Source organism: Schistocerca nitens, chromosome 2 (genome assembly GCF_023898315.1).
Source record: "Schistocerca nitens isolate TAMUIC-IGC-003100 chromosome 2, iqSchNite1.1, whole genome shotgun sequence".
Taxonomy (NCBI): domain Eukaryota; kingdom Metazoa; phylum Arthropoda; class Insecta; order Orthoptera; family Acrididae; genus Schistocerca; species Schistocerca nitens.
The window spans coordinates 205892865-205920152 of record NC_064615.1 but is presented as its reverse complement, the minus strand read 5'-3'; the positions used below and the strand labels follow the sequence as shown (position 1 = coordinate 205920152).

General features: G+C 52.1%; 56 non-coding genes across 56 annotated transcripts; 44 read left to right on the top strand and 12 right to left on the bottom strand.

Annotated features, from left to right (window-relative positions):
* Positions 1–514: 514 nt before the first annotated feature.
* On the bottom strand, positions 515–586 carry Trnag-ucc (transfer RNA glycine (anticodon UCC)). Its single transcript has one exon. It is a non-coding gene; the product is annotated as a tRNA-Gly (tRNA).
* Positions 587–917: 331 nt separating this feature from the next.
* Positions 918–988, top strand: Trnag-gcc (transfer RNA glycine (anticodon GCC)). Its single transcript has one exon. It is a non-coding gene; the product is annotated as a tRNA-Gly (tRNA).
* A 294-nt stretch (positions 989–1282) lies between these two features.
* Trnam-cau (transfer RNA methionine (anticodon CAU)) lies at positions 1283–1355 on the top strand. The gene has a single exon. It is a non-coding gene; the product is annotated as a tRNA-Met (tRNA).
* Positions 1356–1810: 455 nt separating this feature from the next.
* Trnae-uuc (transfer RNA glutamic acid (anticodon UUC)) lies at positions 1811–1882 on the top strand. Its single transcript has one exon. It is a non-coding gene; the product is annotated as a tRNA-Glu (tRNA).
* Positions 1883–2139: 257 nt separating this feature from the next.
* Trnai-aau (transfer RNA isoleucine (anticodon AAU)) lies at positions 2140–2213 on the top strand. Its single transcript has one exon. It is a non-coding gene; the product is annotated as a tRNA-Ile (tRNA).
* Positions 2214–2936: 723 nt separating this feature from the next.
* On the bottom strand, positions 2937–3008 carry Trnag-ucc (transfer RNA glycine (anticodon UCC)). Its single transcript has one exon. It is a non-coding gene; the product is annotated as a tRNA-Gly (tRNA).
* A 331-nt stretch (positions 3009–3339) lies between these two features.
* On the top strand, positions 3340–3410 carry Trnag-gcc (transfer RNA glycine (anticodon GCC)). Its single transcript has one exon. It is a non-coding gene; the product is annotated as a tRNA-Gly (tRNA).
* A 294-nt stretch (positions 3411–3704) lies between these two features.
* On the top strand, positions 3705–3777 carry Trnam-cau (transfer RNA methionine (anticodon CAU)). The gene has a single exon. It is a non-coding gene; the product is annotated as a tRNA-Met (tRNA).
* A 455-nt stretch (positions 3778–4232) lies between these two features.
* On the top strand, positions 4233–4304 carry Trnae-uuc (transfer RNA glutamic acid (anticodon UUC)). Its single transcript has one exon. It is a non-coding gene; the product is annotated as a tRNA-Glu (tRNA).
* A 257-nt stretch (positions 4305–4561) lies between these two features.
* On the top strand, positions 4562–4635 carry Trnai-aau (transfer RNA isoleucine (anticodon AAU)). The gene has a single exon. It is a non-coding gene; the product is annotated as a tRNA-Ile (tRNA).
* A 723-nt stretch (positions 4636–5358) lies between these two features.
* Positions 5359–5430, bottom strand: Trnag-ucc (transfer RNA glycine (anticodon UCC)). Its single transcript has one exon. It is a non-coding gene; the product is annotated as a tRNA-Gly (tRNA).
* A 301-nt stretch (positions 5431–5731) lies between these two features.
* Trnag-gcc (transfer RNA glycine (anticodon GCC)) lies at positions 5732–5802 on the top strand. The gene has a single exon. It is a non-coding gene; the product is annotated as a tRNA-Gly (tRNA).
* A 294-nt stretch (positions 5803–6096) lies between these two features.
* Positions 6097–6169, top strand: Trnam-cau (transfer RNA methionine (anticodon CAU)). The gene has a single exon. It is a non-coding gene; the product is annotated as a tRNA-Met (tRNA).
* A 454-nt stretch (positions 6170–6623) lies between these two features.
* On the top strand, positions 6624–6695 carry Trnae-uuc (transfer RNA glutamic acid (anticodon UUC)). The gene has a single exon. It is a non-coding gene; the product is annotated as a tRNA-Glu (tRNA).
* A 257-nt stretch (positions 6696–6952) lies between these two features.
* Trnai-aau (transfer RNA isoleucine (anticodon AAU)) lies at positions 6953–7026 on the top strand. Its single transcript has one exon. It is a non-coding gene; the product is annotated as a tRNA-Ile (tRNA).
* Positions 7027–7752: 726 nt separating this feature from the next.
* Trnag-ucc (transfer RNA glycine (anticodon UCC)) lies at positions 7753–7824 on the bottom strand. The gene has a single exon. It is a non-coding gene; the product is annotated as a tRNA-Gly (tRNA).
* Positions 7825–8155: 331 nt separating this feature from the next.
* Positions 8156–8226, top strand: Trnag-gcc (transfer RNA glycine (anticodon GCC)). Its single transcript has one exon. It is a non-coding gene; the product is annotated as a tRNA-Gly (tRNA).
* Positions 8227–8520: 294 nt separating this feature from the next.
* Positions 8521–8593, top strand: Trnam-cau (transfer RNA methionine (anticodon CAU)). The gene has a single exon. It is a non-coding gene; the product is annotated as a tRNA-Met (tRNA).
* A 454-nt stretch (positions 8594–9047) lies between these two features.
* On the top strand, positions 9048–9119 carry Trnae-uuc (transfer RNA glutamic acid (anticodon UUC)). Its single transcript has one exon. It is a non-coding gene; the product is annotated as a tRNA-Glu (tRNA).
* A 257-nt stretch (positions 9120–9376) lies between these two features.
* On the top strand, positions 9377–9450 carry Trnai-aau (transfer RNA isoleucine (anticodon AAU)). The gene has a single exon. It is a non-coding gene; the product is annotated as a tRNA-Ile (tRNA).
* Positions 9451–10188: 738 nt separating this feature from the next.
* Trnag-ucc (transfer RNA glycine (anticodon UCC)) lies at positions 10189–10260 on the bottom strand. The gene has a single exon. It is a non-coding gene; the product is annotated as a tRNA-Gly (tRNA).
* Positions 10261–10591: 331 nt separating this feature from the next.
* Trnag-gcc (transfer RNA glycine (anticodon GCC)) lies at positions 10592–10662 on the top strand. Its single transcript has one exon. It is a non-coding gene; the product is annotated as a tRNA-Gly (tRNA).
* A 294-nt stretch (positions 10663–10956) lies between these two features.
* Positions 10957–11029, top strand: Trnam-cau (transfer RNA methionine (anticodon CAU)). The gene has a single exon. It is a non-coding gene; the product is annotated as a tRNA-Met (tRNA).
* A 454-nt stretch (positions 11030–11483) lies between these two features.
* Trnae-uuc (transfer RNA glutamic acid (anticodon UUC)) lies at positions 11484–11555 on the top strand. Its single transcript has one exon. It is a non-coding gene; the product is annotated as a tRNA-Glu (tRNA).
* A 257-nt stretch (positions 11556–11812) lies between these two features.
* Positions 11813–11886, top strand: Trnai-aau (transfer RNA isoleucine (anticodon AAU)). Its single transcript has one exon. It is a non-coding gene; the product is annotated as a tRNA-Ile (tRNA).
* Positions 11887–12612: 726 nt separating this feature from the next.
* Positions 12613–12684, bottom strand: Trnag-ucc (transfer RNA glycine (anticodon UCC)). The gene has a single exon. It is a non-coding gene; the product is annotated as a tRNA-Gly (tRNA).
* A 331-nt stretch (positions 12685–13015) lies between these two features.
* On the top strand, positions 13016–13086 carry Trnag-gcc (transfer RNA glycine (anticodon GCC)). Its single transcript has one exon. It is a non-coding gene; the product is annotated as a tRNA-Gly (tRNA).
* Positions 13087–13380: 294 nt separating this feature from the next.
* On the top strand, positions 13381–13453 carry Trnam-cau (transfer RNA methionine (anticodon CAU)). Its single transcript has one exon. It is a non-coding gene; the product is annotated as a tRNA-Met (tRNA).
* A 454-nt stretch (positions 13454–13907) lies between these two features.
* Positions 13908–13979, top strand: Trnae-uuc (transfer RNA glutamic acid (anticodon UUC)). Its single transcript has one exon. It is a non-coding gene; the product is annotated as a tRNA-Glu (tRNA).
* A 257-nt stretch (positions 13980–14236) lies between these two features.
* Positions 14237–14310, top strand: Trnai-aau (transfer RNA isoleucine (anticodon AAU)). The gene has a single exon. It is a non-coding gene; the product is annotated as a tRNA-Ile (tRNA).
* Positions 14311–15036: 726 nt separating this feature from the next.
* On the bottom strand, positions 15037–15108 carry Trnag-ucc (transfer RNA glycine (anticodon UCC)). Its single transcript has one exon. It is a non-coding gene; the product is annotated as a tRNA-Gly (tRNA).
* A 331-nt stretch (positions 15109–15439) lies between these two features.
* Positions 15440–15510, top strand: Trnag-gcc (transfer RNA glycine (anticodon GCC)). Its single transcript has one exon. It is a non-coding gene; the product is annotated as a tRNA-Gly (tRNA).
* A 294-nt stretch (positions 15511–15804) lies between these two features.
* On the top strand, positions 15805–15877 carry Trnam-cau (transfer RNA methionine (anticodon CAU)). The gene has a single exon. It is a non-coding gene; the product is annotated as a tRNA-Met (tRNA).
* A 455-nt stretch (positions 15878–16332) lies between these two features.
* Trnae-uuc (transfer RNA glutamic acid (anticodon UUC)) lies at positions 16333–16404 on the top strand. The gene has a single exon. It is a non-coding gene; the product is annotated as a tRNA-Glu (tRNA).
* A 257-nt stretch (positions 16405–16661) lies between these two features.
* Trnai-aau (transfer RNA isoleucine (anticodon AAU)) lies at positions 16662–16735 on the top strand. The gene has a single exon. It is a non-coding gene; the product is annotated as a tRNA-Ile (tRNA).
* Positions 16736–17448: 713 nt separating this feature from the next.
* Positions 17449–17520, bottom strand: Trnag-ucc (transfer RNA glycine (anticodon UCC)). Its single transcript has one exon. It is a non-coding gene; the product is annotated as a tRNA-Gly (tRNA).
* A 331-nt stretch (positions 17521–17851) lies between these two features.
* On the top strand, positions 17852–17922 carry Trnag-gcc (transfer RNA glycine (anticodon GCC)). Its single transcript has one exon. It is a non-coding gene; the product is annotated as a tRNA-Gly (tRNA).
* Positions 17923–18216: 294 nt separating this feature from the next.
* Positions 18217–18289, top strand: Trnam-cau (transfer RNA methionine (anticodon CAU)). Its single transcript has one exon. It is a non-coding gene; the product is annotated as a tRNA-Met (tRNA).
* A 454-nt stretch (positions 18290–18743) lies between these two features.
* Positions 18744–18815, top strand: Trnae-uuc (transfer RNA glutamic acid (anticodon UUC)). Its single transcript has one exon. It is a non-coding gene; the product is annotated as a tRNA-Glu (tRNA).
* A 257-nt stretch (positions 18816–19072) lies between these two features.
* Positions 19073–19146, top strand: Trnai-aau (transfer RNA isoleucine (anticodon AAU)). The gene has a single exon. It is a non-coding gene; the product is annotated as a tRNA-Ile (tRNA).
* Positions 19147–19884: 738 nt separating this feature from the next.
* On the bottom strand, positions 19885–19956 carry Trnag-ucc (transfer RNA glycine (anticodon UCC)). The gene has a single exon. It is a non-coding gene; the product is annotated as a tRNA-Gly (tRNA).
* A 331-nt stretch (positions 19957–20287) lies between these two features.
* On the top strand, positions 20288–20358 carry Trnag-gcc (transfer RNA glycine (anticodon GCC)). The gene has a single exon. It is a non-coding gene; the product is annotated as a tRNA-Gly (tRNA).
* Positions 20359–20652: 294 nt separating this feature from the next.
* On the top strand, positions 20653–20725 carry Trnam-cau (transfer RNA methionine (anticodon CAU)). The gene has a single exon. It is a non-coding gene; the product is annotated as a tRNA-Met (tRNA).
* A 455-nt stretch (positions 20726–21180) lies between these two features.
* Trnae-uuc (transfer RNA glutamic acid (anticodon UUC)) lies at positions 21181–21252 on the top strand. The gene has a single exon. It is a non-coding gene; the product is annotated as a tRNA-Glu (tRNA).
* A 257-nt stretch (positions 21253–21509) lies between these two features.
* Positions 21510–21583, top strand: Trnai-aau (transfer RNA isoleucine (anticodon AAU)). The gene has a single exon. It is a non-coding gene; the product is annotated as a tRNA-Ile (tRNA).
* A 723-nt stretch (positions 21584–22306) lies between these two features.
* On the bottom strand, positions 22307–22378 carry Trnag-ucc (transfer RNA glycine (anticodon UCC)). Its single transcript has one exon. It is a non-coding gene; the product is annotated as a tRNA-Gly (tRNA).
* A 331-nt stretch (positions 22379–22709) lies between these two features.
* Trnag-gcc (transfer RNA glycine (anticodon GCC)) lies at positions 22710–22780 on the top strand. The gene has a single exon. It is a non-coding gene; the product is annotated as a tRNA-Gly (tRNA).
* Positions 22781–23074: 294 nt separating this feature from the next.
* Positions 23075–23147, top strand: Trnam-cau (transfer RNA methionine (anticodon CAU)). The gene has a single exon. It is a non-coding gene; the product is annotated as a tRNA-Met (tRNA).
* A 455-nt stretch (positions 23148–23602) lies between these two features.
* On the top strand, positions 23603–23674 carry Trnae-uuc (transfer RNA glutamic acid (anticodon UUC)). The gene has a single exon. It is a non-coding gene; the product is annotated as a tRNA-Glu (tRNA).
* A 257-nt stretch (positions 23675–23931) lies between these two features.
* Positions 23932–24005, top strand: Trnai-aau (transfer RNA isoleucine (anticodon AAU)). Its single transcript has one exon. It is a non-coding gene; the product is annotated as a tRNA-Ile (tRNA).
* A 723-nt stretch (positions 24006–24728) lies between these two features.
* Positions 24729–24800, bottom strand: Trnag-ucc (transfer RNA glycine (anticodon UCC)). The gene has a single exon. It is a non-coding gene; the product is annotated as a tRNA-Gly (tRNA).
* A 331-nt stretch (positions 24801–25131) lies between these two features.
* Positions 25132–25202, top strand: Trnag-gcc (transfer RNA glycine (anticodon GCC)). The gene has a single exon. It is a non-coding gene; the product is annotated as a tRNA-Gly (tRNA).
* Positions 25203–25496: 294 nt separating this feature from the next.
* On the top strand, positions 25497–25569 carry Trnam-cau (transfer RNA methionine (anticodon CAU)). The gene has a single exon. It is a non-coding gene; the product is annotated as a tRNA-Met (tRNA).
* Positions 25570–26024: 455 nt separating this feature from the next.
* Trnae-uuc (transfer RNA glutamic acid (anticodon UUC)) lies at positions 26025–26096 on the top strand. The gene has a single exon. It is a non-coding gene; the product is annotated as a tRNA-Glu (tRNA).
* Positions 26097–26353: 257 nt separating this feature from the next.
* Trnai-aau (transfer RNA isoleucine (anticodon AAU)) lies at positions 26354–26427 on the top strand. Its single transcript has one exon. It is a non-coding gene; the product is annotated as a tRNA-Ile (tRNA).
* Positions 26428–27150: 723 nt separating this feature from the next.
* On the bottom strand, positions 27151–27222 carry Trnag-ucc (transfer RNA glycine (anticodon UCC)). The gene has a single exon. It is a non-coding gene; the product is annotated as a tRNA-Gly (tRNA).
* Between the last annotated feature and the right edge of the window lie 66 nt (positions 27223–27288).

Below are 27288 nucleotides of genomic sequence, written 5' to 3'. Positions count from 1 at the left end.
TGCGAACACAGGGCACTGTCGACAGTTTCAATTCGTATTTCTCTTTCCTCTTCGGTTTCGGAGCTGCAGCGCTATTCGGTCACGGGCACTGGCGCCACGTTTTGCCTCTCGGAATGCCAAGTCGCGCCGTGCGGCCACAGTGTAATGAAGGAGCGCGTTGTAAAATTTTCAACGAAGAAAGAAAGGAATGTACTAGTAATAAAACGGAATTTGTATGACAGAACATGTAAAATCACACAATGATAACAGGCAGCGGGTCTTTACCTGAGGCATAAGTAATGTTGTGCCCGCCTCGCCATACCTCTCTCAGTCGTTTCGCGTGCTTGTCCTTTTGATATAGGCCGACTGGAGAGCGTCAGCTCTCGCGTCAGCCGAGCAAAGTCGAGACAAGTCGAGACTCAAGGGGAATCGACGCACACACTATAGGGTGGCCTGCAGCGGCTAAGAGGGGGAAAGAAACATTAATTTAAGGACGCGTGGCAAAAGTACTCATACGCGAAAGTAAAAAGCCGGCTGCGGTGGCCGGGAATCGAACCCGGATCAACTGCTTGGAAGGCAACTATGCTGACCATTACACCACCACCGCACGGTTTTCTTCCGCGCACGCCGCGCTGTGTCTGCTTCCCGCCTGTCGGCGGCGGCTGAAGGTGGTCGTAGCAGTAGGCGCATTACGGGGTAGGCGAGCGCATCCAGACGGCGCCTCTACGCACATTTCGCGTCCTTTGGCAAGAGTCGTCGCGTGCGTGCGAAGCAACAGTACTTAGACGATCGCGTTCGGGCGTCATTTTTAAGCAGTGCAGTGCAGGATTCAGCGTTTGTAGCATTCTCTCGGGAGGATGCGACGGCGCTGGACGGCAGTCCCACTTTCCCTTCAGACGTCTGCCGCGGAAAGCACCAGGAAGCTGTGAACTAGCTGAGCATCGGTGGTTCAGTGGTAGAATGCTCGCCTGCCACGCGGGCGGCCCGGGTTCGATTCCCGGCCGATGCATCATTTTGTTTTTTCTCCGATACTGGAGCTGCGTGTCTTTCGCACTCGAAGTGCGTGGGCCATGAGAATGAACCGCGGGATTCCGTGTGGAAACAACCAAACATGCAGCGCGCACGACTTCTCGTTTGGACGCTTGCGTGCTATTGTACATACTGGCGTCGGCCAAGCATCGCAAGTTGCCTGCCGCGCCGGGAATGCACGTGTAGTAACAGAAAAAACTGAGCCAGGAAGTGCAGACTCTCTACCACTGGTATTTGCTACTTACCGAGATTCCAGAAGGTGTGGCGATCACCTGCCTCGGTAGCGCAGTAGGTAGCGCGTAAGTCTCATAATCTTAAGGTCGTGAGTTCGATCCTCACCCGGGGCATTTAATTTACTTTCGTTCACAGCTAAATTGACGGCTCTGGGGTTGCGAAGGAGCGAAACAGTTTGTAGTTTGTTATCCACAAGGCTTCAACAATTCACCGTGAAAATGTTTACTTCCCGTTATTACTACGTGCAGTTCTTTTGTAAAATTTTCAAGAAAAAAAGTCCTAGTAATAAAACTGAATTTCGTATGATATAGCATGTAAAGTCACACAATGTACGACCTGAAATATAATGACAGGCAGCGGGTCTTTACTTGCGAAATAAGTAAATAAATATTGCTATTTACAGCTTTGCTTTTCCTCCTACCCCTGTAACAACGAGGCCAAAAGCAATGGATTGTGACTTTTGCCATGCGCGCCTCGCCATGGGCGCGCCAAAAGATGCTCGCAAACAGGGAAAGTGCGACACGGAAAGCGATTGGAGGGGGTGCAAACCCCGAGAAAAGTTCGCGCGTCCGGTGTGGTCTAGTGGCTAGGATACCTGGCTTTCACCCAGGAGGCCCGGGTTCGATTCCCGGTACCGGCACGGAATTTTTTCGGAACAAATCACGACACGTTTTGACCGTGCGAAATGCTGTTTCACGTCCTCCTCGCATTATAGCTACTGGTTCGTAAACGTCAGCCGAAAACAGTCGAGAGAAACGGGCACGCAATGAAATTACTACGAGCAGCGGAATAAAGGGAGAAGAGACGCTGGTACACTGTTGGACTGCTGCCATAGAAATGTTACATGGCAATACGCACAGCAATTGCCGCGAAGCGATGGAAGTCTCTCTGTACCGAGGCCCGTTAGCTCAGTTGGTTAGAGCGTCGTGCTAATAACGCGAAGGTCGTGGGTTCGATCCCCCCACGGGCCACTACGATTTTACTATTTCAAAAAGGCAACGCCGATTTCCCCGGGGAAGTATGGTGACAAAGAAATCGTCACATTGTTGTGGGAGCTGCTAGGGGACCGGGACGCGCTAAAACACTTCACTGGTCACAGCACGCTGAACACACAGTTTCTCGTCCGATCACCGCTACTGCGCGACGCTGGGCGTTGTCAGTGCTTGGGCGGGTGACCGCCTGCGAACACAGGGCACTGTCGACAGTTTCAATTCGTATTTCTCTTTCCTCTTCGGTTTCGGAGCTGCAGCGCTATTCGGTCACGGGCACTGGCGCCACGTTTTGCCTCTCGGAATGCCAAGTCGCGCCGTGCGGCCACAGTGTAATGAAGGAGCGCGTTGTAAAATTTTCAACGAAGAAAGAAAGGAATGTACTAGTAATAAAACGGAATTTGTATGACAGAACATGTAAAATCACACAATGATAACAGGCAGCGGGTCTTTACCTGAGGCATAAGTAATGTTGTGCCCGCCTCGCCATACCTCTCTCAGTCGTTTCGCGTGCTTGTCCTTTTGATATAGGCCGACTGGAGAGCGTCAGCTCTCGCGTCAGCCGAGCAAAGTCGAGACAAGTCGAGACTCAAGGGGAATCGACGCACACACTATAGGGTGGCCTGCAGCGGCTAAGAGGGGGAAAGAAACATTAATTTAAGGACGCGTGGCAAAAGTACTCATACGCGAAAGTAAAAAGCCGGCTGCGGTGGCCGGGAATCGAACCCGGATCAACTGCTTGGAAGGCAACTATGCTGACCATTACACCACCACCGCACGGTTTTCTTCCGCGCACGCCGCGCTGTGTCTGCTTCCCGCCTGTCGGCGGCGGCTGAAGGTGGTCGTAGCAGTAGGCGCATTACGGGGTAGGCGAGCGCATCCAGACGGCGCCTCTACGCACATTTCGCGTCCTTTGGCAAGAGTCGTCGCGTGCGTGCGAAGCAACAGTACTTAGACGATCGCGTTCGGGCGTCATTTTTAAGCAGTGCAGTGCAGGATTCAGCGTTTGTAGCATTCTCTCGGGAGGATGCGACGGCGCTGGACGGCAGTCCCACTTTCCCTTCAGACGTCTGCCGCGGAAAGCACCAGGAAGCTGTGAACTAGCTGAGCATCGGTGGTTCAGTGGTAGAATGCTCGCCTGCCACGCGGGCGGCCCGGGTTCGATTCCCGGCCGATGCATCATTTTGTTTTTTCTCCGATACTGGAGCTGCGTGTCTTTCGCACTCGAAGTGCGTGGGCCATGAGAATGAACCGCGGGATTCCGTGTGGAAACAACCAAACATGCAGCGCGCACGACTTCTCGTTTGGACGCTTGCGTGCTATTGTACATACTGGCGTCGGCCAAGCATCGCAAGTTGCCTGCCGCGCCGGGAATGCACGTGTAGTAACCGAAAAAACTGAGCCAGGAAGTGCAGACTCTCTACCACTGGTATTTGCTACTTACCGAGATTCCAGAAGGTGTGGCGATCACCTGCCTCGGTAGCGCAGTAGGTAGCGCGTAAGTCTCATAATCTTAAGGTCGTGAGTTCGATCCTCACCCGGGGCATTTAATTTACTTTCGTTCACAGCTAAATTGACGGCTCTGGGGTTGCGAAGGAGCGAAACAGTTTGTAGTTTGTTATCCACAAGGCTTCAACAATTCACCGTGAAAATGTTTACTTCCCGTTATTACTACGTGCAGTTCTTTTGTAAAATTTTCAAGAAAAAAAGTCCTAGTAATAAAACTGAATTTCGTATGATATAGCATGTAAAGTCACACAATGTACGACCTGAAATATAATGACAGGCAGCGGGTCTTTACTTGCGAAATAAGTAAATAAATATTGCTATTTACAGCTTTGCTTTTCCTCCTACCCCTGTAACAACGAGGCCAAAAGCAATGGATTGTGACTTTTGCCATGCGCGCCTCGCCATGGGCGCGCCAAAAGATGCTCGCAAACAGGGAAAGTGCGACACGGAAAGCGATTGGAGGGGGTGCAAACCCCGAGAAAAGTTCGCGCGTCCGGTGTGGTCTAGTGGCTAGGATACCTGGCTTTCACCCAGGAGGCCCGGGTTCGATTCCCGGTACCGGAACGGAATTTTTTCGGAACAAATCACGACACGTTTTGACCGTGCGAAATGCTGTTTCACGTCCTCCTCGCATTATAGCTACTGGTTCGTAAACGTCAGCCGAAAACAGTCGAGAGAAACGGGCACGCAATGAAATTACTACGAGCAGCGGAATAAAGGGAGAAGAGACGCTGGTACACTGTTGGACTGCTGCCATAGAAATGTTACATGGCAATACGCACAGCAATTGCCGCGAAGCGATGGAAGTCTCTCTGTACCGAGGCCCGTTAGCTCAGTTGGTTAGAGCGTCGTGCTAATAACGCGAAGGTCGTGGGTTCGATCCCCCCACGGGCCACTACGATTTTACTATTTCAAAAAGGCAACGCCGATTTCCCCGGGGAAGTATGGTGACAAAGAAATCGTCACATTGTTGTGGGAGCTGCTAGGGGACCGGGACGCGCTAAAACACTTCACTGGTCACAGCACGCTGAACACACAGTTTCTCGTCCGATCACCGCTACTGCGCGACGCTGGGCGTTGTCAGTGCTTGGGCGGGTGACCGCCTGCGAACACAGGGCACTGTCGACAGTTTCAATTCGTATTTCTCTTTCCTCTTCGGTTTCGGAGCTGCAGCGCTATTCGGTCACGGGCACTGGCGCCACGTTTTGCCTCTCGGAATGCCAAGTCGCGCCGTGCGGCCACAGTGTAATGAAGGAGCGCGTTGTAAAATTTTCAACGAAGAAAGAAAGGAATGTACTAGTAATAAAACGGAATTTGTATGACAGAACATGTAAAATCACACAATGATAACAGGCAGCGGGTCTTTACCTGAGGCATAAGTAATGTTGTGCCCGCCTCGCCATACCTCTCTCAGTCGTTTCGCGTGCTTGTCCTTTTGATATAGGCCGACTGGAGAGCGTCAGCTCTCGCGTCAGCCGAGCAAAGTCGAGACAAGTCGAGACTCAAGGGGAATCGACGCACACACTATAGGGTGGCCTGCAGCGGCTAAGAGGGGGAAAGAAACATTAATTTAAGGACGCGTGGCAAAAGTACTCATACGCGAAAGTAAAAAGCCGGCTGCGGTGGCCGGGAATCGAACCCGGATCAACTGCTTGGAAGGCAACTATGCTGACCATTACACCACCACCGCACGGTTTTCTTCCGCGCACGCCGCGCTGTGTCTGCTTCCCGCCTGTCGGCGGCGGCTGAAGGTGGTCGTAGCAGTAGGCGCATTACGGGGTAGGCGAGCGCATCCAGACGGCGCCTCTACGCACATTTCGCGTCCTTTGGCAAGAGTCGTCGCGTGCGTGCGAAGCAACAGTACTTAGACGATCGCGTTCGTTCAGCGTTTGTAGCATTCTCTCGGGAGGATGCGACGTCGCTGGACGGCAGTCCCACTTTCCCTTCAGACGTCTGCCGCGGAAAGCACCAGGAAGGTGCGCACTAGCTGAGCATCGGTGGTTCAGTGGTAGAATGCTCGCCTGCCACGCGGGCGGCCCGGGTTCGATTCCCGGCCGATGCATCATTTTGTTTTTTCTCCGATACTGGAGCTGCGTGTCTTTCGCACTCGAAGTGCGTGAGCCATGAGAATGAACCGCGGGATTCCGTGTGGAAACAACCAAACATGCAGCGCGCACGACTTCTCGTTTGGACGCTTGCGTGCTATTGTACATACTGGAGTCGGCCTAGCATCGCAAGTTGCCTGCCGCGCCGGGAATGCACGTGTAGCAACAGAAAAAAATGAGTTAGGAAGTGCAGACTCTCTACCACTGGTATTTGGTACTTACCGAGATTCCAGAAGGTGTGGCGATCACCTGCCTCGGTAGCGCAGTAGGCAGCGCGTAAGTCTCATAATCTTAAGGTCGTGAGTTCGATCCTCACCCGGGGCATTTAATTTACTTTCGTTCACAGCTAAATTGACGGCTCTGGGGTTGCGAAGGAGCGAAACAGTTTGTAGTTTGTTATCCACAAGGCTTCAACAACTCACCGTGAAAATGTTTACTTCCCGTTATTACTACGTGCAGTTCTTTTGTAAAATTTTCAAGAAAAAAAGTCCTAGTAACAAAACTGAATTTCTTATGATATAGCATGTAAAGTCACACAATGTACGACCTGAAATATAATGACAGGCAGCAGGTCTTTACTTGCGAAATAAGTAAATAAATATTGCTATTTACAGCTTTGCTTTTCCTCCTACCCCTGTAACAACGAGGCCAAAAGCAATGGATTGTGACTTTTGCCATGCGCGCCTCGCCATGGGCGCGCGAAAAGATGCTCGCAAACAGGGAAGTGCGACACGGAAAGCGAGTGGAGGGGGTGCAAACCCCGAGAAAAGTGTGCGCGTCCGGTGTGATCTAGTGGCTAGGATACCTGGCTTTCACCCAGGAGGCCCGGGTTCGATTCCCGGTACCGGTACGGAATTTTTTCGGAACAAATCACGACAAGTTTTGACCGTGCGAAATGCTGTTTCACGTCCTCCTCGCATTATAGATACTGGTTCGTAAACGTCAGCCGAAAACTGTCGAGAGAAACGGGCACGCAATGAAATTACTACGAGCAGCGGAATAAAGGGAGAAGAGACGCTGGTACACTGTTGGGCTGCTGCCATAGAAATGTTACATGGCAATACGCACAGCAATTGCCGCGAAGCGATGGAAGTCTCTCTGCACCGAGGCCCGTTAGCTCAGTTGGTTAGAGCGTCGTGCTAATAACGCGAAGGTCGTGGGTTCGATCCCCCCACGGGCCACTACGATTTTACTATTTCAAAAAGGCAACGCCGATTTCCCCGGGGAAGTATGGTGACAAAGAAATCGTCACATTGTTGTGGGAGCTGGTAGGGGACCGGAACGCGACGTGTCGGGACGCGCTAAAACACTTCACTGGTCACAGCACGCTGAACACACAGTTTCTCGTCCGATCACCGCGACTGCGCGACGCTGGGCGTTGTCAGTGCTTGGGCGGGTGACCGCCTGCCAACACAGGGCACTGTCGACAGTTTCAATTCGTATTTCTCTTTCCGCTTCGGTTTCGGAGCTGCAGCGCTATTCGGTCAAGGGCACTGGCGCCACGTTTTGCCTCTCCGTATGCCAAGTCGCGCCGTGCGGCCACAGTGTAATGAAGGAGCGTGTTGTAAAATTTTCAACAAAGGAAGAAAGGAATGTACTAGTAATAAAACTGAATTTGTATGACAGAACATGTAAAATCACACCATGATAACAGGCAGCGGGTCTTTACCTGAGGCATAAGTAATGTTGTGCCCGCCTCGCCATACCTCTCTCAGTCGTTTCGCGTGCTTGTCCTTTTGATATAGGCCGACTGGAGAGCGTCAGCCGAGCAAAGTCAAGACAAGTCGAGACTCAAGGGGAATCGACGCACACACTATAGGGTGGCCTGCAGCGGCTGAGAGGGGGGAAGAAACATTAATTTAAGGACGCGTGGCAAAAGTACTCATACGCGAAAGTAAAAAGCCGGCTGCGGTGGCCGGGAATCGAACCCGGATCAACTGCTTGGAAGGCAACTATGCTGACCATTACACCACCACCGCACGGTTTTCTTCCGCGCACGCCGCGCTGTGTCTGCTTCCCGCCTGTCGGCGAAGGCTGAAGGTGGTCGTAGCAGTAGGCGCATTACGGGGTAGGCGAGCGCATCCAGACGGCGCCTCTACGCACATTTCGCGTCCTTTGGCAACAGTCGTCGCGTGCGTGCGAAGCAACAGTACTTAGACGATCGCGTTCTGGCGTCATTTTTAAGCAGTGCAGTGCAGGATTCAGCGTTTGTAGCATTCTCTCGGGAGGATGCGACGGCGCTGGACGGCAGTCCCACTTTCCCTTCAGACGTCTGCCGCGGAAAGCACCAGGAAGGTGCGCACTAGCTGAGCATCGGTGGTTCAGTGGTAGAATGCTCGCCTGCCACGCGGGCGGCCCGGGTTCGATTCCCGGCCGATGCATCATTTTGTTTTTTCTCCGATACTGGAGCTGCGTGTCTTTCGCACTCGAAGTGCGTGAGCCATGAGAATGAACCGCGGGATTCCGTGTGGAAACAACCAAACATGCAGCGCGCACAACTTCTCGTTTGGACGCTTGCGTGCTATTGTACATACTGGAGTCGGCCTAGCATCGCAAGTTGCCTGCCGCGCCGGGAATGCACGTGTAGCAACAGAAAAAAATGAGTTAGGAAGTGCAGACTCTCTACCACTGGTATTTGGTACTTACCGAGATTCCAGAAGGTGTGGCGATCACCTGCCTCGGTAGCGCAGTAGGCAGCGCGTAAGTCTCATAATCTTAAGGTCGTGAGTTCGATCCTCACCCGGGGCATTTAATTTACTTTCGTTCACAGCTAAATTGACGGCTCTGGGGTTGCGAAGGAGCGAAACAGTTTGTAGTTTGTTATCCACAAGGCTTCAACAACTCACCGTGAAAATGTTTACTTCCCGTTATTACTACGTGCAGTTCTTTTGTAAAATTTTCAAGAAAAAAAGTCCTAGTAACAAAACTGAATTTCGTATGATATAGCATGTAAAGTCACACAATGTACGACCTGAAATATAATGACAGGCAGCAGGTCTTTACTTGCGAAATAAGTAAATAAATATTGCTATTTACAGCTTTGCTTTTCCTCCTACCCCTGTAACAACGAGGCCAAAAGCAATGGATTGTGACTTTTGCCATGCGCGCCTCGCCATGGGCGCGCGAAAAGATGCTCGCAAACAGGGAAGTGCGACACGGAAAGCGAGTGGAGGGGGTGCAAACCCCGAGAAAAGTGTGCGCGTCCGGTGTGATCTAGTGGCTAGGATACCTGGCTTTCACCCAGGAGGCCCGGGTTCGATTCCCGGTACCGGTACGGAATTTTTTCGGAACAAATCACGACAAGTTTTGACCGTGCGAAATGCTGTTTCACGTCCTCCTCGCATTATAGATACTGGTTCGTAAACGTCAGCCGAAAACTGTCGAGAGAAACGGGCACGCAATGAAATTACTACGAGCAGCGGAATAAAGGGAGAAGAGACGCTGGTACACTGTTGGGCTGCTGCCATAGAAATGTTACATGGCAATACGCACAGCAATTGCCGCGAAGCGATGGAAGTCTCTCTGCACCGAGGCCCGTTAGCTCAGTTGGTTAGAGCGTCGTGCTAATAACGCGAAGGTCGTGGGTTCGATCCCCCCACGGGCCACTACGATTTTACTATTTCAAAAAGGCAACGCCGATTTCCCCGGGGAAGTATGGTGACAAAGAAATCGTCACATTGTTGTGGGAGCTGGTAGGGGACCGGAACGCGACGTGTCGGGACGCGCTAAAACACTTCACTGGTCACAGCACGCTGAACACACAGTTTCTCGTCCGATCACCGCGACTGCGCGACGCTGGGCGTTGTCAGTGCTTGGGCGGGTGACCGCCTGCCAACACAGGGCACTGTCGACAGTTTCAATTCGTATTTCTCTTTCCGCTTCGGTTTCGGAGCTGCAGCGCTATTCGGTCAAGGGCACTGGCGCCACGTTTTGCCTCTCCGTATGCCAAGTCGCGCCGTGCGGCCACAGTGTAATGAAGGAGCGTGTTGTAAAATTTTCAACAAAGGAAGAAAGGAATGTACTAGTAATAAAACTGAATTTGTATGACAGAACATGTAAAATCACACCATGATAACAGGCAGCGGGTCTTTACCTGAGGCATAAGTAATGTTGTGCCCGCCTCGCCATACCTCTCTCAGTCGTTTCGCGTGCTTGTCCTTTTGATATAGGCCGACTGGAGAGCGTCAGCTCTCGCGTCAGCCGAGCAAAGTCGAGACAAGTCGAGACTCAAGGGGAATCGACGCACACACTATAGGGTGGCCTGCAGCGGCTGAGAGGGGGGAAGAAACATTAATTTAAGGACGCGTGGCAAAAGTACTCATACGCGAAAGTAAAAAGCCGGCTGCGGTGGCCGGGAATCGAACCCGGATCAACTGCTTGGAAGGCAACTATGCTGACCATTACACCACCACCGCACGGTTTTCTTCCGCGCACGCCGCGCTGTGTCTGCTTCCCGCCTGTCGGCGAAGGCTGAAGGTGGTCGTAGCAGTAGGCGCATTACGGGGTAGGCGAGCGCATCCAGACGGCGCCTCTACGCACATTTCGCGTCCTTTGGCAACAGTCGTCGCGTGCGTGCGAAGCAACAGTACTTAGACGATCGCGTTCTGGCGTCATTTTTAAGCAGTGCAGTGCAGGATTCAGCGTTTGTAGCATTCTCTCGGGAGGATGCGACGGCGCTGGACGGCAGTCCCACTTTCCCTTCAGACGTCTGCCGCGGAAAGCACCAGGAAGGTGCGCACTAGCTGAGCATCGGTGGTTCAGTGGTAGAATGCTCGCCTGCCACGCGGGCGGCCCGGGTTCGATTCCCGGCCGATGCATCATTTTGTTTTTTCTCCGATACTGGAGCTGCGTGTCTTTCGCACTCGAAGTGCGTGAGCCATGAGAATGAACCGCGGGATTCCGTGTGGAAACAACCAAACATGCAGCGCGCACAACTTCTCGTTTGGACGCTTGCGTGCTATTGTACATACTGGAGTCGGCCTAGCATCGCAAGTTGCCTGCCGCGCCGGGAATGCACGTGTAGCAACAGAAAAAAATGAGTTAGGAAGTGCAGACTCTCTACCACTGGTATTTGGTACTTACCGAGATTCCAGAAGGTGTGGCGATCACCTGCCTCGGTAGCGCAGTAGGCAGCGCGTAAGTCTCATAATCTTAAGGTCGTGAGTTCGATCCTCACCCGGGGCATTTAATTTACTTTCGTTCACAGCTAAATTGACGGCTCTGGGGTTGCGAAGGAGCGAAACAGTTTGTAGTTTGTTATCCACAAGGCTTCAACAACTCACCGTGAAAATGTTTACTTCCCGTTATTACTACGTGCAGTTCTTTTGTAAAATTTTCAAGAAAAAAAGTCCTAGTAACAAAACTGAATTTCGTATGATATAGCATGTAAAGTCACACAATGTACGACCTGAAATATAATGACAGGCAGCAGGTCTTTACTTGCGAAATAAGTAAATAAATATTGCTATTTACAGCTTTGCTTTTCCTCCTACCCCTGTAACAACGAGGCCAAAAGCAATGGATTGTGACTTTTGCCATGCGCGCCTCGCCATGGGCGCGCGAAAAGATGCTCGCAAACAGGGAAGTGCGACACGGAAAGCGAGTGGAGGGGGTGCAAACCCCGAGAAAAGTGTGCGCGTCCGGTGTGATCTAGTGGCTAGGATACCTGGCTTTCACCCAGGAGGCCCGGGTTCGATTCCCGGTACCGGTACGGAATTTTTTCGGAACAAATCACGACAAGTTTTGACCGTGCGAAATGCTGTTTCACGTCCTCCTCGCATTATAGATACTGGTTCGTAAACGTCAGCCGAAAACTGTCGAGAGAAACGGGCACGCAATGAAATTACTACGAGCAGCGGAATAAAGGGAGAAGAGACGCTGGTACACTGTTGGGCTGCTGCCATAGAAATGTTACATGGCAATACGCACAGCAATTGCCGCGAAGCGATGGAAGTCTCTCTGCACCGAGGCCCGTTAGCTCAGTTGGTTAGAGCGTCGTGCTAATAACGCGAAGGTCGTGGGTTCGATCCCCCCACGGGCCACTACGATTTTACTATTTCAAAAAGGCAACGCCGATTTCCCCGGGGAAGTATGGTGACAAAGAAATCGTCACATTGTTGTGGGAGCTGGTAGGGGACCGGAACGCGACGTGTCGGGACGCGCTAAAACACTTCACTGGTCACAGCACGCTGAACACACAGTTTCTCGTCCGATCACCGCGACTGCGCGACGCTGGGCGTTGTCAGTGCTTGGGCGGGTGACCGCCTGCCAACACAGGGCACTGTCGACAGTTTCAATTCGTATTTCTCTTTCCGCTTCGGTTTCGGAGCTGCAGCGCTATTCGGTCAAGGGCACTGGCGCCACGTTTTGCCTCTCCGTATGCCAAGTCGCGCCGTGCGGCCACAGTGTAATGAAGGAGCGTGTTGTAAAATTTTCAACAAAGGAAGAAAGGAATGTACTAGTAATAAAACTGAATTTGTATGACAGAACATGTAAAATCACACCATGATAACAGGCAGCGGGTCTTTACCTGAGGCATAAGTAATGTTGTGCCCGCCTCGCCATACCTCTCTCAGTCGTTTCGCGTGCTTGTCCTTTTGATATAGGCCGACTGGAGAGCGTCAGCCGAGCAAAGTCAAGACAAGTCGAGACTCAAGGGGAATCGACGCACACACTATAGGGTGGCCTGCAGCGGCTGAGAGGGGGGAAGAAACATTAATTTAAGGACGCGTGGCAAAAGTACTCATACGCGAAAGTAAAAAGCCGGCTGCGGTGGCCGGGAATCGAACCCGGATCAACTGCTTGGAAGGCAACTATGCTGACCATTACACCACCACCGCACGGTTTTCTTCCGCGCACGCCGCGCTGTGTCTGCTTCCCGCCTGTCGGCGAAGGCTGAAGGTGGTCGTAGCAGTAGGCGCATTACGGGGTAGGCGAGCGCATCCAGACGGCGCCTCTACGCACATTTCGCGTCCTTTGGCAACAGTCGTCGCGTGCGTGCGAAGCAACAGTACTTAGACGATCGCGTTCTGGCGTCATTTTTAAGCAGTGCAGTGCAGGATTCAGCGTTTGTAGCATTCTCTCGGGAGGATGCGACGGCGCTGGACGGCAGTCCCACTTTCCCTTCAGACGTCTGCCGCGGAAAGCACCAGGAAGGTGCGCACTAGCTGAGCATCGGTGGTTCAGTGGTAGAATGCTCGCCTGCCACGCGGGCGGCCCGGGTTCGATTCCCGGCCGATGCATCATTTTGTTTTTTCTCCGATACTGGAGCTGCGTGTCTTTCGCACTCGAAGTGCGTGAGCCATGAGAATGAACCGCGGGATTCCGTGTGGAAACAACCAAACATGCAGCGCGCACGACTTCTCGTTTGGACGCTTGCGTGCTATTGTACATACTGGAGTCGGCCTAGCATCGCAAGTTGCCTGCCGCGCCGGGAATGCACGTGTAGCAACAGAAAAAAATGAGTTAGGAAGTGCAGACTCTCTACCACTGGTATTTGGTACTTACCGAGATTCCAGAAGGTGTGGCGATCACCTGCCTCGGTAGCGCAGTAGGCAGCGCGTAAGTCTCATAATCTTAAGGTCGTGAGTTCGATCCTCACCCGGGGCATTTAATTTACTTTCGTTCACAGCTAAATTGACGGCTCTGGGGTTGCGAAGGAGCGAAACAGTTTGTAGTTTGTTATCCACAAGGCTTCAACAACTCACCGTGAAAATGTTTACTTCCCGTTATTACTACGTGCAGTTCTTTTGTAAAATTTTCAAGAAAAAAAGTCCTAGTAACAAAACTGAATTTCGTATGATATAGCATGTAAAGTCACACAATGTACGACCTGAAATATAATGACAGGCAGCAGGTCTTTACTTGCGAAATAAGTAAATAAATATTGCTATTTACAGCTTTGCTTTTCCTCCTACCCCTGTAACAACGAGGCCAAAAGCAATGGATTGTGACTTTTGCCATGCGCGCCTCGCCATGGGCGCGCGAAAAGATGCTCGCAAACAGGGAAGTGCGACACGGAAAGCGAGTGGAGGGGGTGCAAACCCCGAGAAAAGTGTGCGCGTCCGGTGTGATCTAGTGGCTAGGATACCTGGCTTTCACCCAGGAGGCCCGGGTTCGATTCCCGGTACCGGTACGGAATTTTTTCGGAACAAATCACGACAAGTTTTGACCGTGCGAAATGCTGTTTCACGTCCTCCTCGCATTATAGATACTGGTTCGTAAACGTCAGCCGAAAACTGTCGAGAGAAACGGGCACGCAATGAAATTACTACGAGCAGCGGAATAAAGGGAGAAGAGACGCTGGTACACTGTTGGGCTGCTGCCATAGAAATGTTACATGGCAATACGCACAGCAATTGCCGCGAAGCGATGGAAGTCTCTCTGCACCGAGGCCCGTTAGCTCAGTTGGTTAGAGCGTCGTGCTAATAACGCGAAGGTCGTGGGTTCGATCCCCCCACGGGCCACTACGATTTTACTATTTCAAAAAGGCAACGCCGATTTCCCCGGGGAAGTATGGTGACAAAGAAATCGTCACATTGTTGTGGGAGCTGGTAGGGGACCGGAACGCGACGTGTCGGGACGCGCTAAAACACTTCACTGGTCACAGCACGCTGAACACACAGTTTCTCGTCCGATCACCGCGACTGCGCGACGCTGGGCGTTGTCAGTGCTTGGGCGGGTGACCGCCTGCCAACACAGGGCACTGTCGACAGTTTCAATTCGTATTTCTCTTTCCGCTTCGGTTTCGGAGCTGCAGCGCTATTCGGTCAAGGGCACTGGCGCCACGTTTTGCCTCTCCGTATGCCAAGTCGCGCCGTGCGGCCACAGTGTAATGAAGGAGCGTGTTGTAAAATTTTCAACAAAGGAAGAAAGGAATGTACTAGTAATAAAACTGAATTTGTATGACAGAACATGTAAAATCACACCATGATAACAGGCAGCGGGTCTTTACCTGAGGCATAAGTAATGTTGTGCCCGCCTCGCCATACCTCTCTCAGTCGTTTCGCGTGCTTGTCCTTTTGATATAGGCCGACTGGAGAGCGTCAGCCGAGCAAAGTCAAGACAAGTCGAGACTCAAGGGGAATCGACGCACACACTATAGGGTGGCCTGCAGCGGCTGAGAGGGGGGAAGAAACATTAATTTAAGGACGCGTGGCAAAAGTACTCATACGCGAAAGTAAAAAGCCGGCTGCGGTGGCCGGGAATCGAACCCGGATCAACTGCTTGGAAGGCAACTATGCTGACCATTACACCACCACCGCACGGTTTTCTTCCGCGCACGCCGCGCTGTGTCTGCTTCCCGCCTGTCGGCGGCGGCTGAAGGTGGTCGTAGCAGTAGGCGCATTACGGGGTAGGCGAGCGCATCCAGACGGCGCCTCTACGCACATTTCGCGTCCTTTGGCAAGAGTCGTCGCGTGCGTGCGAAGCAACAGTACTTAGACGATCGCGTTCTGGCGTCATTTTTAAGCAGTGCAGTGCAGGATTCAGCGTTTGTAGCATTCTCTCGGGAGGATGCGACGGCGCTGGACGGCAGTCCCACTTTCCCTTCAGACGTCTGCCGCGGAAAGCACCAGGAAGCTGTGAACTAGCTGAGCATCGGTGGTTCAGTGGTAGAATGCTCGCCTGCCACGCGGGCGGCCCGGGTTCGATTCCCGGCCGATGCATCATTTTGTTTTTTCTCCGATACTGGAGCTGCGTGTCTTTCGCACTCGAAGTGCGTGGGCCATGAGAATGAACCGCGGGATTCCGTGTGGAAACAACCAAACATGCAGCGCGCACGACTTCTCGTTTGGACGCTTGCGTGCTATTGTACATACTGGCGTCGGCCAAGCATCGCAAGTTGCCTGCCGCGCCGGGAATGCACGTGTAGTAACAGAAAAAACTGAGCCAGGAAGTGCAGACTCTCTACCACTGGTATTTGCTACTTACCGAGATTCCAGAAGGTGTGGCGATCACCTGCCTCGGTAGCGCAGTAGGTAGCGCGTAAGTCTCATAATCTTAAGATCGTGAGTTCGATCCTCACCCGGGGCATTTAATTTACTTTCGTTCACAGCTAAATTGACGGCTCTGGGGTTGCGAAGGAGCGAAACAGTTTGTAGTTTGTTATCCACAAGGCTTCAACAATTCACCGTGAAAATGTTTACTTCCCGTTATTACTACGTGCAGTTCTTTTGTAAAATTTTCAAGAAAAAAAGTCCTAGTAATAAAACTGAATTTCGTATGATATAGCATGTAAAGTCACACAATGTACGACCTGAAATATAATGACAGGCAGCGGGTCTTTACTTGCGAAATAAGTAAATAAATATTGCTATTTACAGCTTTGCTTTTCCTCCTACCCCTGTAACAACGAGGCCAAAAGCAATGGATTGTGACTTTTGCCATGCGCGCCTCGCCATGGGCGCGCCAAAAGATGCTCGCAAACAGGGAAAGTGCGACACGGAAAGCGATTGGAGGGGGTGCAAACCCCGAGAAAAGTTCGCGCGTCCGGTGTGGTCTAGTGGCTAGGATACCTGGCTTTCACCCAGGAGGCCCGGGTTCGATTCCCGGTACCGGAACGGAATTTTTTCGGAACAAATCACGACACGTTTTGACCGTGCGAAATGCTGTTTCACGTCCTCCTCGCATTATAGCTACTGGTTCGTAAACGTCAGCCGAAAACAGTCGAGAGAAACGGGCACGCAATGAAATTACTACGAGCAGCGGAATAAAGGGAGAAGAGACGCTGGTACACTGTTGGACTGCTGCCATAGAAATGTTACATGGCAATACGCACAGCAATTGCCGCGAAGCGATGGAAGTCTCTCTGTACCGAGGCCCGTTAGCTCAGTTGGTTAGAGCGTCGTGCTAATAACGCGAAGGTCGTGGGTTCGATCCCCCCACGGGCCACTACGATTTTACTATTTCAAAAAGGCAACGCCGATTTCCCCGGGGAAGTATGGTGACAAAGAAATCGTCACATTGTTGTGGGAGCTGCTAGGGGACCGGGACGCGCTAAAACACTTCACTGGTCACAGCACGCTGAACACACAGTTTCTCGTCCGATCACCGCTACTGCGCGACGCTGGGCGTTGTCAGTGCTTGGGCGGGTGACCGCCTGCGAACACAGGGCACTGTCGACAGTTTCAATTCGTATTTCTCTTTCCTCTTCGGTTTCGGAGCTGCAGCGCTATTCGGTCACGGGCACTGGCGCCACGTTTTGCCTCTCGGAATGCCAAGTCGCGCCGTGCGGCCACAGTGTAATGAAGGAGCGCGTTGTAAAATTTTCAACGAAGAAAGAAAGGAATGTACTAGTAATAAAACGGAATTTGTATGACAGAACATGTAAAATCACACAATGATAACAGGCAGCGGGTCTTTACCTGAGGCATAAGTAATGTTGTGCCCGCCTCGCCATACCTCTCTCAGTCGTTTCGCGTGCTTGTCCTTTTGATATAGGCCGACTGGAGAGCGTCAGCTCTCGCGTCAGTCGAGACAAGTCGAGACTCAAGGGGAATCGACGCACACACTATAGGGTGGCCTGCAGCGGCTAAGAGGGGGAAAGAAACATTAATTTAAGGACGCGTGGCAAAAGTACTCATACGCGAAAGTAAAAAGCCGGCTGCGGTGGCCGGGAATCGAACCCGGATCAACTGCTTGGAAGGCAACTATGCTGACCATTACACCACCACCGCACGGTTTTCTTCCGCGCACGCCGCGCTGTGTCTGCTTCCCGCCTGCCGGCGGCGGCTGAAGGTGGTCGTAGCAGTAGGCGCATTACGGGGTAGGCGAGCGCATCCAGACGGCGCCTCTACGCACATTTCGCGTCCTTTGGCAAGAGTCGTCGCGTGCGTGCGAAGCAACAGTACTTAGACGATCGCGTTCGGGCGTCATTTTTAAGCAGTGCAGTGCAGGATTCAGCGTTTGTAGCATTCTCTCGGGAGGATGCGACGGCGCTGGACGGCAGTCCCACTTTCCCTTCAGACGTCTGCCGCGGAAAGCACCAGGAAGCTGTGAACTAGCTGAGCATCGGTGGTTCAGTGGTAGAATGCTCGCCTGCCACGCGGGCGGCCCGGGTTCGATTCCCGGCCGATGCATCATTTTGTTTTTTCTCCGATACTGGAGCTGCGTGTCTTTCGCACTCGAAGTGCGTGAGCCATGAGAATGAACCGCGGGATTCCGTGTGGAAACAACCAAACATGCAGCGCGCACGACTTCTCGTTTGGACGCTTGCGTGCTATTGTACATACTGGAGTCGGCCTAGCATCGCAAGTTGCCTGCCGCGCCGGGAATGCACGTGTAGCAACAGAAAAAAATGAGTTAGGAAGTGCAGACTCTCTACCACTGGTATTTGGTACTTACCGAGATTCCAGAAGGTGTGGCGATCACCTGCCTCGGTAGCGCAGTAGGCAGCGCGTAAGTCTCATAATCTTAAGGTCGTGAGTTCGATCCTCACCCGGGGCATTTAATTTACTTTCGTTCACAGCTAAATTGACGGCTCTGGGGTTGCGAAGGAGCGAAACAGTTTGTAGTTTGTTATCCACAAGGCTTCAACAACTCACCGTGAAAATGTTTACTTCCCGTTATTACTACGTGCAGTTCTTTTGTAAAATTTTCAAGAAAAAAAGTCCTAGTAACAAAACTGAATTTCGTATGATATAGCATGTAAAGTCACACAATGTACGACCTGAAATATAATGACAGGCAGCAGGTCTTTACTTGCGAAATAAGTAAATAAATATTGCTATTTACAGCTTTGCTTTTCCTCCTACCCCTGTAACAACGAGGCCAAAAGCAATGGATTGTGACTTTTGCCATGCGCGCCTCGCCATGGGCGCGCGAAAAGATGCTCGCAAACAGGGAAGTGCGACACGGAAAGCGAGTGGAGGGGGTGCAAACCCCGAGAAAAGTGTGCGCGTCCGGTGTGATCTAGTGGCTAGGATACCTGGCTTTCACCCAGGAGGCCCGGGTTCGATTCCCGGTACCGGTACGGAATTTTTTCGGAACAAATCACGACAAGTTTTGACCGTGCGAAATGCTGTTTCACGTCCTCCTCGCATTATAGATACTGGTTCGTAAACGTCAGCCGAAAACTGTCGAGAGAAACGGGCACGCAATGAAATTACTACGAGCAGCGGAATAAAGGGAGAAGAGACGCTGGTACACTGTTGGGCTGCTGCCATAGAAATGTTACATGGCAATACGCACAGCAATTGCCGCGAAGCGATGGAAGTCTCTCTGCACCGAGGCCCGTTAGCTCAGTTGGTTAGAGCGTCGTGCTAATAACGCGAAGGTCGTGGGTTCGATCCCCCCACGGGCCACTACGATTTTACTATTTCAAAAAGGCAACGCCGATTTCCCCGGGGAAGTATGGTGACAAAGAAATCGTCACATTGTTGTGGGAGCTGGTAGGGGACCGGAACGCGACGTGTCGGGACGCGCTAAAACACTTCACTGGTCACAGCACGCTGAACACACAGTTTCTCGTCCGATCACCGCGACTGCGCGACGCTGGGCGTTGTCAGTGCTTGGGCGGGTGACCGCCTGCCAACACAGGGCACTGTCGACAGTTTCAATTCGTATTTCTCTTTCCGCTTCGGTTTCGGAGCTGCAGCGCTATTCGGTCAAGGGCACTGGCGCCACGTTTTGCCTCTCCGTATGCCAAGTCGCGCCGTGCGGCCACAGTGTAATGAAGGAGCGTGTTGTAAAATTTTCAACAAAGGAAGAAAGGAATGTACTAGTAATAAAACTGAATTTGTATGACAGAACATGTAAAATCACACCATGATAACAGGCAGCGGGTCTTTACCTGAGGCATAAGTAATGTTGTGCCCGCCTCGCCATACCTCTCTCAGTCGTTTCGCGTGCTTGTCCTTTTGATATAGGCCGACTGGAGAGCGTCAGCTCTCGCGTCAGCCGAGCAAAGTCGAGACAAGTCGAGACTCAAGGGGAATCGACGCACACACTATAGGGTGGCCTGCAGCGGCTGAGAGGGGGGAAGAAACATTAATTTAAGGACGCGTGGCAAAAGTACTCATACGCGAAAGTAAAAAGCCGGCTGCGGTGGCCGGGAATCGAACCCGGATCAACTGCTTGGAAGGCAACTATGCTGACCATTACACCACCACCGCACGGTTTTCTTCCGCGCACGCCGCGCTGTGTCTGCTTCCCGCCTGTCGGCGAAGGCTGAAGGTGGTCGTAGCAGTAGGCGCATTACGGGGTAGGCGAGCGCATCCAGACGGCGCCTCTACGCACATTTCGCGTCCTTTGGCAAGAGTCGTCGCGTGCGTGCGAAGCAACAGTACTTAGACGATCGCGTTCTGGCGTCATTTTTAAGCAGTGCAGTGCAGGATTCAGCGTTTGTAGCATTCTCTCGGGAGGATGCGACGGCGCTGGACGGCAGTCCCACTTTCCCTTCAGACGTCTGCCGCGGAAAGCACCAGGAAGCTGTGAACTAGCTGAGCATCGGTGGTTCAGTGGTAGAATGCTCGCCTGCCACGCGGGCGGCCCGGGTTCGATTCCCGGCCGATGCATCATTTTGTTTTTTCTCCGATACTGGAGCTGCGTGTCTTTCGCACTCGAAGTGCGTGGGCCATGAGAATGAACCGCGGGATTCCGTGTGGAAACAACCAAACATGCAGCGCGCACGACTTCTCGTTTGGACGCTTGCGTGCTATTGTACATACTGGCGTCGGCCAAGCATCGCAAGTTGCCTGCCGCGCCGGGAATGCACGTGTAGTAACAGAAAAAACTGAGCCAGGAAGTGCAGACTCTCTACCACTGGTATTTGCTACTTACCGAGATTCCAGAAGGTGTGGCGATCACCTGCCTCGGTAGCGCAGTAGGTAGCGCGTAAGTCTCATAATCTTAAGATCGTGAGTTCGATCCTCACCCGGGGCATTTAATTTACTTTCGTTCACAGCTAAATTGACGGCTCTGGGGTTGCGAAGGAGCGAAACAGTTTGTAGTTTGTTATCCACAAGGCTTCAACAATTCACCGTGAAAATGTTTACTTCCCGTTATTACTACGTGCAGTTCTTTTGTAAAATTTTCAAGAAAAAAAGTCCTAGTAATAAAACTGAATTTCGTATGATATAGCATGTAAAGTCACACAATGTACGACCTGAAATATAATGACAGGCAGCGGGTCTTTACTTGCGAAATAAGTAAATAAATATTGCTATTTACAGCTTTGCTTTTCCTCCTACCCCTGTAACAACGAGGCCAAAAGCAATGGATTGTGACTTTTGCCATGCGCGCCTCGCCATGGGCGCGCCAAAAGATGCTCGCAAACAGGGAAAGTGCGACACGGAAAGCGATTGGAGGGGGTGCAAACCCCGAGAAAAGTTCGCGCGTCCGGTGTGGTCTAGTGGCTAGGATACCTGGCTTTCACCCAGGAGGCCCGGGTTCGATTCCCGGTACCGGAACGGAATTTTTTCGGAACAAATCACGACACGTTTTGACCGTGCGAAATGCTGTTTCACGTCCTCCTCGCATTATAGCTACTGGTTCGTAAACGTCAGCCGAAAACAGTCGAGAGAAACGGGCACGCAATGAAATTACTACGAGCAGCGGAATAAAGGGAGAAGAGACGCTGGTACACTGTTGGACTGCTGCCATAGAAATGTTACATGGCAATACGCACAGCAATTGCCGCGAAGCGATGGAAGTCTCTCTGTACCGAGGCCCGTTAGCTCAGTTGGTTAGAGCGTCGTGCTAATAACGCGAAGGTCGTGGGTTCGATCCCCCCACGGGCCACTACGATTTTACTATTTCAAAAAGGCAACGCCGATTTCCCCGGGGAAGTATGGTGACAAAGAAATCGTCACATTGTTGTGGGAGCTGCTAGGGGACCGGGACGCGCTAAAACACTTCACTGGTCACAGCACGCTGAACACACAGTTTCTCGTCCGATCACCGCTACTGCGCGACGCTGGGCGTTGTCAGTGCTTGGGCGGGTGACCGCCTGCGAACACAGGGCACTGTCGACAGTTTCAATTCGTATTTCTCTTTCCTCTTCGGTTTCGGAGCTGCAGCGCTATTCGGTCACGGGCACTGGCGCCACGTTTTGCCTCTCGGAATGCCAAGTCGCGCCGTGCGGCCACAGTGTAATGAAGGAGCGCGTTGTAAAATTTTCAACGAAGAAAGAAAGGAATGTACTAGTAATAAAACGGAATTTGTATGACAGAACATGTAAAATCACACAATGATAACAGGCAGCGGGTCTTTACCTGAGGCATAAGTAATGTTGTGCCCGCCTCGCCATACCTCTCTCAGTCGTTTCGCGTGCTTGTCCTTTTGATATAGGCCGACTGGAGAGCGTCAGCTCTCGCGTCAGCCGAGCAAAGTCGAGACAAGTCGAGACTCAAGGGGAATCGACGCACACACTATAGGGTGGCCTGCAGCGGCTAAGAGGGGGAAAGAAACATTAATTTAAGGACGCGTGGCAAAAGTACTCATACGCGAAAGTAAAAAGCCGGCTGCGGTGGCCGGGAATCGAACCCGGATCAACTGCTTGGAAGGCAACTATGCTGACCATTACACCACCACCGCACGGTTTTCTTCCGCGCACGCCGCGCTGTGTCTGCTTCCCGCCTGTCGGCGAAGGCTGAAGGTGGTCGTAGCAGTAGGCGCATTACGGGGTAGGCGAGCGCATCCAGACGGCGCCTCTACGCACATTTCGCGTCCTTTGGCAAGAGTCGTCGCGTGCGTGCGAAGCAACAGTACTTAGACGATCGCGTTCTGGCGTCATTTTTAAGCAGTGCAGTGCAGGATTCAGCGTTTGTAGCATTCTCTCGGGAGGATGCGACGGCGCTGGACGGCAGTCCCACTTTCCCTTCAGACGTCTGCCGCGGAAAGCACCAGGAAGCTGTGAACTAGCTGAGCATCGGTGGTTCAGTGGTAGAATGCTCGCCTGCCACGCGGGCGGCCCGGGTTCGATTCCCGGCCGATGCATCATTTTGTTTTTTCTCCGATACTGGAGCTGCGTGTCTTTCGCACTCGAAGTGCGTGGGCCATGAGAATGAACCGCGGGATTCCGTGTGGAAACAACCAAACATGCAGCGCGCACGACTTCTCGTTTGGACGCTTGCGTGCTATTGTACATACTGGCGTCGGCCAAGCATCGCAAGTTGCCTGCCGCGCCGGGAATGCACGTGTAGTAACAGAAAAAACTGAGCCAGGAAGTGCAGACTCTCTACCACTGGTATTTGCTACTTACCGAGATTCCAGAAGGTGTGGCGATCACCTGCCTCGGTAGCGCAGTAGGTAGCGCGTAAGTCTCATAATCTTAAGATCGTGAGTTCGATCCTCACCCGGGGCATTTAATTTACTTTCGTTCACAGCTAAATTGACGGCTCTGGGGTTGCGAAGGAGCGAAACAGTTTGTAGTTTGTTATCCACAAGGCTTCAACAATTCACCGTGAAAATGTTTACTTCCCGTTATTACTACGTGCAGTTCTTTTGTAAAATTTTCAAGAAAAAAAGTCCTAGTAATAAAACTGAATTTCGTATGATATAGCATGTAAAGTCACACAATGTACGACCTGAAATATAATGACAGGCAGCGGGTCTTTACTTGCGAAATAAGTAAATAAATATTGCTATTTACAGCTTTGCTTTTCCTCCTACCCCTGTAACAACGAGGCCAAAAGCAATGGATTGTGACTTTTGCCATGCGCGCCTCGCCATGGGCGCGCCAAAAGATGCTCGCAAACAGGGAAAGTGCGACACGGAAAGCGATTGGAGGGGGTGCAAACCCCGAGAAAAGTTCGCGCGTCCGGTGTGGTCTAGTGGCTAGGATACCTGGCTTTCACCCAGGAGGCCCGGGTTCGATTCCCGGTACCGGAACGGAATTTTTTCGGAACAAATCACGACACGTTTTGACCGTGCGAAATGCTGTTTCACGTCCTCCTCGCATTATAGCTACTGGTTCGTAAACGTCAGCCGAAAACAGTCGAGAGAAACGGGCACGCAATGAAATTACTACGAGCAGCGGAATAAAGGGAGAAGAGACGCTGGTACACTGTTGGACTGCTGCCATAGAAATGTTACATGGCAATACGCACAGCAATTGCCGCGAAGCGATGGAAGTCTCTCTGTACCGAGGCCCGTTAGCTCAGTTGGTTAGAGCGTCGTGCTAATAACGCGAAGGTCGTGGGTTCGATCCCCCCACGGGCCACTACGATTTTACTATTTCAAAAAGGCAACGCCGATTTCCCCGGGGAAGTATGGTGACAAAGAAATCGTCACATTGTTGTGGGAGCTGCTAGGGGACCGGGACGCGCTAAAACACTTCACTGGTCACAGCACGCTGAACACACAGTTTCTCGTCCGATCACCGCTACTGCGCGACGCTGGGCGTTGTCAGTGCTTGGGCGGGTGACTGCCTGCGAACACAGGGCACTGTCGACAGTTTCAATTCGTATTTCTCTTTCCTCTTCGGTTTCGGAGCTGCAGCGCTATTCGGTCACGGGCACTGGCGCCACGTTTTGCCTCTCGGAATGCCAAGTCGCGCCGTGCGGCCACAGTGTAATGAAGGAGCGCGTTGTAAAATTTTCAACGAAGAAAGAAAGGAATGTACTAGTAATAAAACGGAATTTGTATGACAGAACATGTAAAATCACACAATGATAACAGGCAGCGGGTCTTTACCTGAGGCATAAGTAATGTTGTGCCCGCCTCGCCATACCTCTCTCAGTCGTTTCGCGTGCTTGTCCTTTTGATATAGGCCGACTGGAGAGCGTCAGCTCTCGCGTCAGCCGAGCAAAGTCGAGACAAGTCGAGACTCAAGGGGAATCGACGCACACACTATAGGGTGGCCTGCAGCGGCTAAGAGGGGGAAAGAAACATTAATTTAAGGACGCGTGGCAAAAGTACTCATACGCGAAAGTAAAAAGCCGGCTGCGGTGGCCGGGAATCGAACCCGGATCAACTGCTTGGAAGGCAACTATGCTGACCATTACACCACCACCGCACGGTTTTCTTCCGCGCACGCCGCGCTGTGTCTGCTTCCCGCCTGTCGGCGGCGGCTGAAGGTGGTCGTAGCAGTAGGCGCATTACGGGGTAGGCGAGCGCATCCAGACGGCGCCTCTACGCACATTTCGCGTCCTTTGGCAAGAGTCGTCGCGTGCGTGCGAAGCAACAGTACTTAGACGATCGCGTTCGGGCGTCATTTTTAAGCAGTGCAGTGCAGGATTCAGCGTTTGTAGCATTCTCTCGGGAGGATGCGACGGCGCTGGACGGCAGTCCCACTTTCCCTTCAGACGTCTGCCGCGGAAAGCACCAGGAAGCTGTGAACTAGCTGAGCATCGGTGGTTCAGTGGTAGAATGCTCGCCTGCCACGCGGGCGGCCCGGGTTCGATTCCCGGCCGATGCATCATTTTGTTTTTTCTCCGATACTGGAGCTGCGTGTCTTTCGCACTCGAAGTGCGTGGGCCATGAGAATGAACCGCGGGATTCCGTGTGGAAACAACCAAACATGCAGCGCGCACGACTTCTCGTTTGGACGCTTGCGTGCTATTGTACATACTGGCGTCGGCCAAGCATCGCAAGTTGCCTGCCGCGCCGGGAATGCACGTGTAGTAACAGAAAAAACTGAGCCAGGAAGTGCAGACTCTCTACCACTGGTATTTGCTACTTACCGAGATTCCAGAAGGTGTGGCGATCACCTGCCTCGGTAGCGCAGTAGGTAGCGCGTAAGTCTCATAATCTTAAGATCGTGAGTTCGATCCTCACCCGGGGCATTTAATTTACTTTCGTTCACAGCTAAATTGACGGCTCTGGGGTTGCGAAGGAGCGAAACAGTTTGTAGTTTGTTATCCACAAGGCTTCAACAATTCACCGTGAAAATGTTTACTTCCCGTTATTACTACGTGCAGTTCTTTTGTAAAATTTTCAAGAAAAAAAGTCCTAGTAATAAAACTGAATTTCGTATGATATAGCATGTAAAGTCACACAATGTACGACCTGAAATATAATGACAGGCAGCGGGTCTTTACTTGCGAAATAAGTAAATAAATATTGCTATTTACAGCTTTGCTTTTCCTCCTACCCCTGTAACAACGAGGCCAAAAGCAATGGATTGTGACTTTTGCCATGCGCGCCTCGCCATGGGCGCGCCAAAAGATGCTCGCAAACAGGGAAAGTGCGACACGGAAAGCGATTGGAGGGGGTGCAAACCCCGAGAAAAGTTCGCGCGTCCGGTGTGGTCTAGTGGCTAGGATACCTGGCTTTCACCCAGGAGGCCCGGGTTCGATTCCCGGTACCGGAACGGAATTTTTTCGGAACAAATCACGACACGTTTTGACCGTGCGAAATGCTGTTTCACGTCCTCCTCGCATTATAGCTACTGGTTCGTAAACGTCAGCCGAAAACAGTCGAGAGAAACGGGCACGCAATGAAATTACTACGAGCAGCGGAATAAAGGGAGAAGAGACGCTGGTACACTGTTGGACTGCTGCCATAGAAATGTTACATGGCAATACGCACAGCAATTGCCGCGAAGCGATGGAAGTCTCTCTGTACCGAGGCCCGTTAGCTCAGTTGGTTAGAGCGTCGTGCTAATAACGCGAAGGTCGTGGGTTCGATCCCCCCACGGGCCACTACGATTTTACTATTTCAAAAAGGCAACGCCGATTTCCCCGGGGAAGTATGGTGACAAAGAAATCGTCACATTGTTGTGGGAGCTGCTAGGGGACCGGGACGCGCTAAAACACTTCACTGGTCACAGCACGCTGAACACACAGTTTCTCGTCCGATCACCGCTACTGCGCGACGCTGGGCGTTGTCAGTGCTTGGGCGGGTGACCGCCTGCGAACACAGGGCACTGTCGACAGTTTCAATTCGTATTTCTCTTTCCTCTTCGGTTTCGGAGCTGCAGCGCTATTCGGTCACGGGCACTGGCGCCACGTTTTGCCTCTCGGAATGCCAAGTCGCGCCGTGCGGCCACAGTGTAATGAAGGAGCGCGTTGTAAAATTTTCAACGAAGAAAGAAAGGAATGTACTAGTAATAAAACGGAATTTGTATGACAGAACATGTAAAATCACACAATGATAACAGGCAGCGGGTCTTTACCTGAGGCATAAGTAATGTTGTGCCCGCCTCGCCATACCTCTCTCAGTCGTTTCGCGTGCTTGTCCTTTTGATATAGGCCGACTGGAGAGCGTCAGCTCTCGCGTCAGCCGAGCAAAGTCGAGACAAGTCGAGACTCAAGGGGAATCGACGCACACACTATAGGGTGGCCTGCAGCGGCTAAGAGGGGGAAAGAAACATTAATTTAAGGACGCGTGGCAAAAGTACTCATACGCGAAAGTAAAAAGCCGGCTGCGGTGGCCGGGAATCGAACCCGGATCAACTGCTTGGAAGGCAACTATGCTGACCATTACACCACCACCGCACGGTTTTCTTCCGCGCACGCCGCGCTGTGTCTGCTTCCCGCCTGTCGGCGGCGGCTGAAGGTGGT